At 47.0% G+C, this 10000-nt stretch overlaps 1 protein-coding gene across 1 annotated transcript in view; it reads left to right on the top strand.

Annotated features, from left to right (window-relative positions):
- Window positions 1-10000, top strand: part of LOC121688947 — a 105072-nt gene that overhangs the window by 12659 nt on the left and 82413 nt on the right. The window lies entirely within an intron of this gene.

Genomic DNA, 10000 nt, shown 5'->3' with positions numbered 1-10000 from the left:
CCACTCTCCAATATTCTTTTTCAGCTTACCTGCTTTGGTGTTTGTATCTTTTGCCTGTACCCCACTTGCATTTGATATGGCTGGCCTGCTCATTTTCATTGCCTGATACATTAATTACTATATAGATACATTCCTAATACATCTATTACCTAATATATTACAAATACAAATGCATGTATTACCTAGTACATTAACAATACATACTTGATACAAGTATTACCAACAAGTTTGAAATGTGTGTCTAATACATGCATTACATTGTGCTAAGTACAAAATAAGTATACTAAATATGACCTAATTCATTAGAAACAAACACCTTGTACATCTATTAGCTTTCATCACTTAACATATTATGTGTTTTGAGAGTACATTGCTCAGTCTTGAGACTGAGCTGCCCTCCCCCAAGAGGTGCACATTTGTCCAGGCAGGCCAGAGCCCCAGGCTGTGGTCTGGGTGGCCGGGGTGCCAGGGGAACTCTCTGGGCAGGAATGCCAGACCAGTTGGGCTCCTCAATTAGAGGAGTGCAGCTGCAGGATAACCCTCAGGCCTGATGGTTAAACCCACAGGAATCAGGCCTATATGTTTACAAGCTCAACAAGTGGATCAGATTGAGTGGAAGCCGCTACTATTTCTGCAGACTGATTTATGAGGTTGTTTATTGTGATGTGACATTCTGGTTACAAAAATATAAATTTTTAATTCCCCACAGTAACTTCATAGTGTTGTGTTTTTAGGCACATCTTAATATTTTAAGAAGATGGCAGATAGAACAGCCCAAGAACAAGAAACTGCTGCCTTACTTTAAGGACAGCCATTTATTTGGAGCTTACTGAATTACATTATATGAATATGCCTTGAGCTCAGTTGTGGTTAGTAGCTGCTTTTAAATGGAAAAATATGCAGTAATCTAGTAGATACAGTAATCTGGAAATACATTTTGATTTGGCAATGTAAAGGTCAGATGAAGAGAGCTGTGTGAGAAGAGAGAAGTGTTGTACTGTGTAGCTGAGCTGTCTGGTCCCAGACTAACAACCCACCCAAAATGTAAAAAAGGCTCTCTCAGTTTTTGCATGTCACGCAGATAGTTTGCTGTAGACCAGAACTCCTCACTGTGCCCCAGTCCTCAGTTTATCTAGGCGATCAGTATCATGGGCTAAACCTTATTGGTCTTCAGTTTTCTGGGCTGATCCGTGGCTTGTAGCCTGTGCTGTTCTGTGTGTGTGAGGGGACCAGGCAGTGTGGGGACATAACGTAAGCCTCTTGAGCAGCGAGGAGTTTGTGTCACTGAGTCACCTCTGAGTCAACACCCTAATCCTGTCCGACTGTCGCACCGCGGAATCCCCGGCATGCCTGGTATGGCATGGGCCTTTCCCCTCACAGGAACTAATACAAACTCACTCTTTAGGCTAGGCTAGGCTAAGCTAAGCTAGGCAGGGCCAGGCCAGGCCTCAGTGTTTCTGTACTGAACCAAAGACACTCAAGTCAGTCTCCGGCTTTTTCATACGTTTTTTTTTTTTCTCTCTCTCTCATGTACAGTTACAACTTCTGTACAAGCTATTTAAACAGTATTAACACAGTGTAATTCTGTTTGCTGACAGAAAATGTTTAACTGTTATCCCGGACGACAGAGAGGTTTGTGATTTACTTGTAATGATATATTTTTTTTTTAAATGTCTTCTTGGCTTCAGATGCCAGTCAGGAGCACCTGTTTGGATACGTCTCGGTGGCGTCGTGTCGTGTGTGAACAGGCCTCAGCAAAGAAGCCGCCTGAAAAAGCCGAGTGTCAGCTGTCTGGGTGTATCATTGAAAACAAAAACAGAACTGAGAGATTCAGGAGGGAAGCTTGAGTCGAGTGTGCCTAATGAGTGCCATTGCTAAAGGGAACTGAAAGTGTCATGATGACCTAGCTGTGTAGAGAGATGATTGTAGTGTATTTGTTGTGAATGGCACAAATTAACGTAAAACAACTACTGTTCTTCACCAAACTGTATCTTTAGACTTATGGGTTAGGTGTGTGTATGTGGTGGGTGTGGTGGGGGTGGTGGGGCAGAGATGTTGCTTATTTAGTCATACCATACAGGTTAGCAACTGTGCTTTTGGGAAACGCACCCCAGGCTATGACCAAAGGCTTTGTCTGTCAGATCAGTTTGATTTGTTGCTATGTTGTTTATACTCCATGATAAACAATGACCATTAACTGGTTAAGCCACATTTACCTCAATGCAGCGGAACTCTCCAAACGGAGCTAATTTTGTTTATGTTTTATTTGTTTACTACTTTTTTCACTTACTCTGCCCAAGCGAGAAGCAGTTTTTGGTCGGAGCTCGAATGTTTCCCAGCCAGCACAGGCACGGAGATACCGATGACCTCATCAAAGATGGCCGGGTGGGGCAACCCATGTGACCTGCCCAAATTACAGGCCTGACATGTCAAATAAAGCGCGTTGGGCACAAGCTGGTCTTCGACCGCATGCTGGCAGCGCTCGCTCTGGACGTTTGGGGCGGCCTGAAGGGCTGCTTTTGCCGTTGTTAAAAAAAAACAGGCAGATGGGTTTTGCAGAGAAACGACATCACTCCCCCCCCCAAGAAAAAATAAAACAAAAAAAACAACAACTCCCAGATCATTGCTTTCCCCTGACGCTCCAAGGATTTCCTCACAGTGATGACGGGTTGTCATAGTTTCTGGGTTGAAAAAAAAAAACTGCGCCATTTTGGTCTTCTGCATTTTGTTCCTGTTCAGCACCTGCTAGTCTGCTTACGCTTGCTTAGTTCACCACTATAATTTGTTTTCCGTTATGTGTGTGTGTGTGTGTGTGTGTGTGTGTGTGTGTGTGTGTGTGTGTGTGTGTGTGTGTGTGCGTGTGTATTTGACACTAATTACAGCGCATTAATGTTACACAGTGTGTTTCAAGAATTTCATCCTCTAGTGTTTTCATAGCTTGGTCAGGAGTGGAAAAAAAGATTGTAAGTGTGAGTGTAAGTTGAGCTGCACAAGGCCAGACGTAAATATCCCCCAAACCATCCCGAATCTCTCCTTCAACGCAACTACTGTAGAACCCCTCCTCTCTGTCTCCCGAATCTCTCCTTCAACGCAACTACTGTAGAACCCCTCCTCTCTGTCTCCCGAATCTCTCTTCCAACGCAACCTAGAACCCCTCCTCTCTGTCTCCCGAATCTCTCTTCCAACGCAATCTAGAACCCCTCCTCTCTGTCTCCCGAATCGCTTCTCCAACACAACTTCCAAAAATCCCTCTTCTCTCTCTCTCTCTCTCTGTTGCACAAGTGAAAGGAGATTAACCGACCCTATGTGGAGACTCCTCACACACACTCAAAAAAAAACTTTCACTCACGACACTCACTCACACTCCCCCTCCCCAGGGGATCAGATCAAGCTGAGGATTGGGAGTCCTACTTGTGGATTAAATGTTGTTATGCAACGTTTGGAGTGCCACCGAGGCAGAGGAGGCAGCCACGACATGACATGACCTGGGCAGTTTTGGGCACGCATGTGGGCACGGCACGGACATGGGCATTGCACGGGCTCTCCAGTCATCCTCTGCCCATCTGCTGGGCCGCTCTCTCACGGAGGTGGAAAAGCCCAGCTTCAGAAAGTTAATGCCAACGCCCACTGGCGATGTCTTAACGCGTGTTACGTTTAGAACTCTATTACTTTTAATAGTGTTCAACATGGTTAGTAGCCACTATCCACCACAGCTCTCAGACATCTGGAGATTCTGCAGGTTGTTATGCAGTTGAAGAGAGAGAGAGAGTCAGAGAGTTTGAGGATGTCCCTTAAAAAAGAAGAAAATCCAGCCTGGAGAGAGAATGCCACATTGGGGACTTCCAATCCTCTGCTCATGAGGTGGTTCTTTTTCTGCAAATCACTGGTGCCACCCTGCAACTCCATCTTTGGAAGTACATCTGTGATTGAAGAGGCAGAAATCTATTTGAACACCCAGCCTTGACAAAACACACACTGAAGGTTCGGCTGCCAGCTTGAACTTAAATGAAACTGCAAACGCAAGCCAGTTTAAACAAATGACAGCCCTGCACAGAGTGAAGGCTTATACTGGCATACTAATTCCGGTGAGTTGCTTGTCGCATTTCACTTGACGCCTCCAAAGTTGAAAAGTTGAACAAAAATAACTTTGTTGCACAACGTCTTACATCGACAGTGCCTGCGACAATCACAACACTCCATGGTCTAGCTAGTGTCTGGCTAGTGTCTGGGTAGTCTATGGCTAAGGGGGCAGTCGTGGCCCACTGGTTAGGGCTTCGGGCTTGTAACCGGAGGGTTGCCGGTTCGATCCCTGACCAGTAGGTACGGCTGAAGTGCCCTTGAGCAAGGCACCTACAGTAACCCCTCACTGCTCCCGGAGCGCCTCTGTAGCAAGGCAGCTAATTGCTCCGGGTTAGTGTGTGCTTCACCTCACTGTGTGTGCTCTGTGTGTTCACTAATTCACGGATGGGATAAACGCAGAGACCAAATTCCTTGTATACGCAAGTATACTTGGCCGAGAAACCTGATTAAAATTAAAAATAAACTAGTCTGGCTAGTGTCTGGCTAGTGTCTGTGTGTGAATGGGGCTTTGGATCGCTACTGTCCCTCCAGTGATGCATCTTTGTTGTTGTTGCGCAGAGCCGCGTTCCAGCCGCGTTCCAGCCGCGTTCCAGCCGCGTTCCAGCCGCGTTGCCCCCTCCGTGTTCCTCTTTAGCCGCGCCGCAGACGGTTTGACCTCCAAGCGTTTGCTCTGCTGTCATCGCGTTGCGGCACAGTGGCACCTGCTGGATGGCGCGGGTCGGAAGTTATGGCTTTTCCCCTGGCACGCTGCCCAGTCCCAGCCTCGGCCTCGCCGTGGTAAGGAGGGCACTGATAAGGAAGTGCACTGACAGCGCAGAACAATGCAGCCTCCGTCGCCTGATTCATGACCCGATGCAGTCCTGCACACATACCTCTCTGTGTGGTGAGGGCCCTTTCCAAACACGTGGCTCTGCAAACTAGTCTAGATCCTTCCTCTTTCTCTCTCTTTATCTCCTTCTTTCTCTCTCTCCCTCTTTCTCTTTCTCTCTTTTTTGTCTCTTTCTCACTCTCTCTATCTCCCTCTTTCTCTCTTTCTCTTTCTCTCTCTCTCTATCTCCCTCTTTCTCTCTTTCTCTTTCTCTCTCTCTCTATCTCCCTCTTTCTCTCTTTCTCTCTTTTTTCTTTCTCTCTCTCTTTTGCTCTCTTTCTCTCTCTCACTCTCTCTTTACCATCTTTCTGCCCTCTCTTTGCCCTCTTGAACAAGACACTGATCAACACAAAGGTCGGAACAATTGGCCTGGCACTGTGGTGCCGAGATACGGTCATACAGCATGCCTTTTTTTAACACAGGAAGGCAGAGATTATTGAATTATATTGTTGTTACCTAAAGAGCAGAAGGGATGTTACCTCCCTGTATGTGTGTGTGTGTGTGTGTCTGTGTATGTGCGTGTGTGCGTGCATGTGTTACCTTTACTAATGCCTGTTCCTGAGTAAAGGGACATCATCGAAACCTTGGCTTATACCTGAATGAAGATGCACTGGGTTCAGAGTAAAGTGAATGACAGTAGATACAGGGTTTGGGTGTGTTACTCTAGTCAGAGAGAGGAAGTAGGATCCTGTATACTGGGAGCCACACCCACATGACACACTTGGTGTGCTTGACTGTGTGTGTGTGTGTGTGTGTGTGTGTGTGTGTGTGTGTGTGTGTGTGTGTTGTATGTGTCATAATCAATCACGGTATGTATTTACACAGGATCACAATGTGTACACTTCCATGTTCCTGCACACAGCTCATATTTATCTCCGGTGTTGGATGCACCAGTCCGCACGTGTGTCTGGGTGTGTGTGCGTGTAAGTGCATTGTATGTGTGCATGTATTTGTATGTGTTTGTTTGCACACACCAGAAGACTAGATAAGAGGCTTAACTCAGTGAATGGCCTTGCCTCTGCCAGAGCATGCCTGTACACACACACACACACACACATAAACACACACGCACACACAATAACTAATGAGGACTTGGTGTCTCTCAGTAGATACTCCATAAGTGGCTTGCACACAGTGGTGTATAAACCCAATAAAGGCCAGCCAATCCTGTACTGTTGCCTTTCCTTCCCTTGTCGAAAACAATGGTCAAACCAAAATATACCTCTGCTATTTTCTTTACTTGTGTGTAGGATCTAAACAACGTAGGATCTAAACAATGTCATCTGTGTCCATCTACAGGCTTTTAAAGTTAACATGATTAACGTAGACAGAACAAAATAGCTAAATAATTAAAACATAAATAAACAATGACGATGTTACCTAGGCGGCATATCATTGATCCTGTGCCTTGTGTTTCTGGATATCTTACCAGCAACTCCATTTGCACCACCTGTCCGACCTTAACAGGATAAGCACTTTAATACCCCGTGTAAGGGCACACTGCGTGCATTGTGACTTGGATATGATGATCCGATTAGCTCAGCCACTCGACATGCAGTTTGGCCTATGACTCGGGCTCTTGTAAAGCGTTCTGCCCTTAATCAGTGTGCTGAGATCAGCCTGTGCACCCTGCTGATCATCAGATCATATGGAAGTGTAGCATGATGAAGAATAGCCAGGGACTTTCTAATGAGGAGACGTAGCACTCAAAGAATCTTCCATAGAAATGCATCCTGTATAAGTATAAGTATAAGTATATATACTTTTTTGATCACGTGAGGGAAATTTGGTCTCTGCATTTAACCCAATCGGTGAATTAGTGAAACACAAACAACACACAGTGAACACACAGTGAGGTGAAGCACACACTAATCCCGGCGCAGTGAGCTGCCTGCTACAATGGCGGCGCTCGGGGAGCAGTGAGGGGTTAGGTGCCTTGCTCAAGGCACTTCAGCCGCGGCCCACTGGTCGGGGCTCGAACCGGCAACCCTCCGGTTACAAGTCCAGAGTGCTAACCAGTGGGCCAAGGCTGCCCCACAATTATTATTGTATTCGCTTGAATAGGAAAATAGCTGCCCGATAACTCCCCAGAGTGCGTTACCAAGATGGCCGCCGAGTCGGGGGACTTGCCTATAAGGACTTTGGTATAGCCTGGAACCATCACTATAATGTCAGAGTAGTACAAACATTTTAAAGAAACACCATGGAAGAATTTATATCAATGCCCTTTCGTGTCAATATTAAACACCTTTTTTTACCCAGTTAGTCCAAAACCAGGCATGAGCCTACCCGATCATCAGCGTTACATAGTGCAACATCAAGTAGTAGGCCTACAGACATTTGAATGTGTGTAGTGAAGTGTAGAAATTATTTTTCTTGTGTGATTTGAATCATAATATGACGTGTACTGTGTGTTCCCTGTACTTAGAGGCCACTCTCACACAACCAGTAGTTTTCACTAGTTTCCCCACTGGTGGTTCAGACTATTCATTAGTGCCACTGTTTCCAAGTCAGTGTCATGGGTTTTTATGGGGGTTTATGGGTAGTGTAGTTTTTCCTCCCTTCCCTTCCCTCTCTCCCACACAGTGTTCTATTTGAACTGCAGGCAGGCGGTGGTTGGGGGCTGTGCTGCAAAGGTGACGGAGAGGTCCTGTTGCCTGTGTGGGAATGAGAACTCGCTGTCGGGTTGGAATGCTGCGGCCCTCCCTCTCGTCCAGCACAAGTGGTCGATCATTGATCTGCCGCTCCGGCTGCGTTGTCCAAAGGGTGTTTAGATAGGCGACTGGTTTAAGTGACTATGATTTAAGTTAACACTCCCTACCCTAAATGCACACACTATCATAAATGAGTGTGTCAAAAAAATGAGTGCGTTCAAAAATGAGTGTATCATTATTTGTGATGTTTATTTCTTGCTGAGTTTCACGTGGACTAGTGTTGTGTGTTTATGTGTTCATCCTTTCGCTTTACACTTTTTCAACACTGAATTTTGGACTGATCTGAGAGACTACCAGTGTGCCCAAGCACACATCCAGCCGTGCTGCATACATTGCAAGACTTGAGTCTCTGTAGAGCAGACGAGTGTTTAGCCAGTCTGGTCTATACTGTGAGATTTCTCCATGGTCACCTTTGTCTTCTCCTCTCCACCCCCCCCCCCCCCCCCCCAAACCCCTCTCCTTCCAGCCCCCACCCCCCTCTCTCTGTCTCCCGCTTTCTCAGAACATTCTGTCCTAACTCAGCACCTTTCTAGTCTTATACACTCGTCTGCCACTAGAGGGAGTCTGCCACTAGAGGGAGTTTCGTTCAGCCTGTAGAGTAGAAATGCTGCGGAAGGAAACTGTTGAGCGGGGAGGGAGCAGGAGAAAGAGGAGGAGGAGGAGGAGGAGAAGGGGGAGGAGGAGGAGGAGAAGGGGGAGGAGGAGGAGGAGGAGGAGAAGGGGGAGGAGGAGGAGGGGGATGGCAGGTTTGGTCTGTGGCCTCGTAATCGATGGTGAAATGGCGGGCCAGGCGTCTGCCATGCTTGCCTGTCTGCCCATGCTGGCTTTGCCCAGGACTTAGATTGGCACATGGCTTATGCACCGCTAAGCTTCTCTCTGCTGATAGGCAAAGGCTGGACACACGGACAGTCACAGAGAGAGAGACAATGCTATAGAGACAGACAGACAGGGGTCAGACCTGTGCATGTGTTTGTGTGTGTGTGTGTGTGTGGGTTTGTGGGTGGAGGTATACGCATTTGTCCGTATGCATTCATATGTAGTACCTGTGTGTATCTGTCTATAGTGTGCATATTTGTGTGTGTGTGTGGTTATGTGCATGTATGTAAGAGTGTGTGCTAGTGAAGGTGTTTCTGTGTGTGTGTGTGCGTGTGTGTATGTGTGTGTGTGTCTGCTGGCATCTCAGAGTATGTGTGTGTAAGAGTGTGTGCCACTGCTGGCGTCCCTGTATGTGTGTGTGTGTGTGTGTCTGTGTACAGTATGTGCGTGTGTGCGTGTGTGTGTGTGTGCACGCGTGTTTGTGTGTAAGAGTGTGTGCCACTGCTGGCGTCCCTGTATGTATGTGTGTGTGTGTGTGTGTGTGTGTGTGTGTGTGTGTGTGTGTGTGTGTGTGTGTGTGTCTGTGTATGTGTGTGTATGTGTGTGCGTGTGTGTGTGCACGCGTGTTTGTGTGTAAGAGTGCGTGCCACTGCTGGTGTCCCTGTATGTGTGTGTGTGTGTGTGTCTGTGTATATGTGTGTATGTGTGTGTGTGTCTGTGTATGTGTATGTGTGTGTATGTGTGTGCGTGTGTGTGTGTGCACGCGTGTTTGTGTGTAAGAGTGTGTGCCAGTGGTGGCTTCCCTTTGTGTGCATGCCCCTCTCCTTCTGTAATCCCTGTCGATGCCTGATTGGCACATGCCCTCCTAATCTCTCTGATTGAGGAAGCCCCCAGGGGAGGGAACGAGGGAGGAAAGAGGGGAAGGAAACGAGGGATTGCAGATTAGAGATTGGAGAAAAGAGAGAGGAAGAGATTGAGAAGGAAGGAGAGGGGAAGAAAACAGCACTGATACCTAAATTAACGAATAAAACCGTTAATCAGGCTGTTCACCATCAGCAGGGACTGACCTCCATCGTGAACTCAGTGCCCGCACATCAGTTGTCAGCGGTCAGGGTGCGTGGTTGCAGTGTGCCTACGAATCTATAAATGTAACGGGGGAGAGCTTTTTATCATCGGGATGTTTCAGCTGGACTTTACAAGCTGCATAGGTGTCAAAAATGGAAGGGGGTGTTGTAACAGTCTATGTTCTCTTTCCCAGTGGACACCTACATGTATGTGTTCCCCTCCTCTCTCTCTCTCTCTCTCTGTGTGTCTCTCTCTCTCGCTCTCTCTCTCTCTTTCTCTCTCTCTCTCTGCTGAATTTCCTGTGTGAGTGCACAGCTCTGGTATTATGTGGGGCAGTTGTTGCAATTTGGGTACATTTTCTTCTGACCCCAATCAGACCAGCTGTGGATATGCTGCCACACTCCACCCTGCCTCCTTGTGGTAATATGTGGAACTACAGCAGATATTTCTATAAGAC

Source organism: Alosa sapidissima, chromosome 17 (assembly GCF_018492685.1).
Source record: "Alosa sapidissima isolate fAloSap1 chromosome 17, fAloSap1.pri, whole genome shotgun sequence".
Classification (NCBI taxonomy): domain Eukaryota; kingdom Metazoa; phylum Chordata; class Actinopteri; order Clupeiformes; family Clupeidae; genus Alosa; species Alosa sapidissima.
The sequence above is the reverse complement of the archived record's forward strand: the minus strand, read 5'-3'. Positions and strand labels throughout refer to the sequence as shown.